The sequence below is a fragment of the Magnolia sinica genome, chromosome 8 (genome assembly GCF_029962835.1).
Source record: "Magnolia sinica isolate HGM2019 chromosome 8, MsV1, whole genome shotgun sequence".
NCBI lineage: Eukaryota > Viridiplantae > Streptophyta > Magnoliopsida > Magnoliales > Magnoliaceae > Magnolia > Magnolia sinica.
In genome coordinates, this window is record NC_080580.1 from 38,619,751 (window position 1) to 38,620,827 (window position 1,077).

The following is a 1,077-nucleotide window of genomic DNA, read 5'->3' on the forward strand; positions in this document are numbered from 1 at the left end:
GAGGTTTTAAATTCTTGCAAGGTGTGCATGGTAGTTTGGTTAATCTGCGTTTGGCCATGCATAAAAGTTTGTAGCATGTCCTCAAGGGTCCTTTTGGTGAGGGTACATAAGGTACACTTTGAGGTACATGAGGCCCTTGAGGAAGTGTAGGAGGATTGGTAATTGGTCCATTTTTCCAACTGAAGTAGGGATGATTCTGCCAATTTGGATTGTACTGATTTGAATTTGGTGCACTAAATGGGCATTGAGAAGTATTCAAGACATTAGCGTGGGCTTGTAATTCCTCTTAAAAAGCTAGGATTATGGGGCAATCCTTGGTTAGGTGTGCATTCGTCTTACATATGCTACATACACTATCAACAATTTTAGTGGGTTTTGGGACCACTTCTACTTTCTTAAGTTCCAAAGCCTCAACGTTCCTTGCAAGACTAATAATCCTTACATTCATGTCATCTTCCTCCTTAAGTATATAAATTCCCCCATTCTCTTTGGATGGAGGCTTAGTACTACTCAATTTGTTGGATGTATCCCATGATTGTGCGTTTTCAGCCAACATACGATGTATGCATATGCTTCCTTAGGATCCTTGCTCATAAACTCATTGTTACACATGATCTCTACAAACTGGCACATGTTTGTGCCTAATTTGTGATAAAAGAAGCTAATCACATGCCAAATCTCATAGCCATGATGAGGGCATGTTAGTAAGAGTTCTTTGAATATCTCCCAGAATTGTGAAAATATTTCATCTTCTTTCTGGGAGAAGTTCATGATAGCACGCCTAAGCATGTTGGTCTTATCAACCAAGAAGAACTTCTTCAAGAAATCCCGAGTCATCTCAGCCCATGTGCTAATATATTTAGGCTTGAGGGAGTGGAGTCACGACTTGGCCCTTTCCTTTAAAGAGAAGGGGAAGATTTTGAGGTTGATTATGTCTTAGGAGACGTTATGATAGTGCAAGGTCACAACTATCTCATCGAATTCTTTAAGGTGTAAATGTGGACTTTCATAATCAAGTCCATAAAACTTAGAGAGAAGTTGGATCACATTCGATTTAAAATCAATATTAATTACTTT

The 1,077-nt window shown here is 38.9% G+C and overlaps 1 non-coding gene across 1 annotated transcript; it reads left to right on the forward strand.

The window, feature by feature from the left end:
• Window positions 1-682: 682 nt before the first annotated feature.
• On the forward strand, window positions 683-789 carry LOC131254621 (small nucleolar RNA R71). The gene has a single exon (XR_009175743.1). It is a non-coding gene; the product is annotated as a small nucleolar RNA R71 (small nucleolar RNA).
• The last annotated feature ends 288 nt before the right edge of the window (window positions 790-1,077 follow it).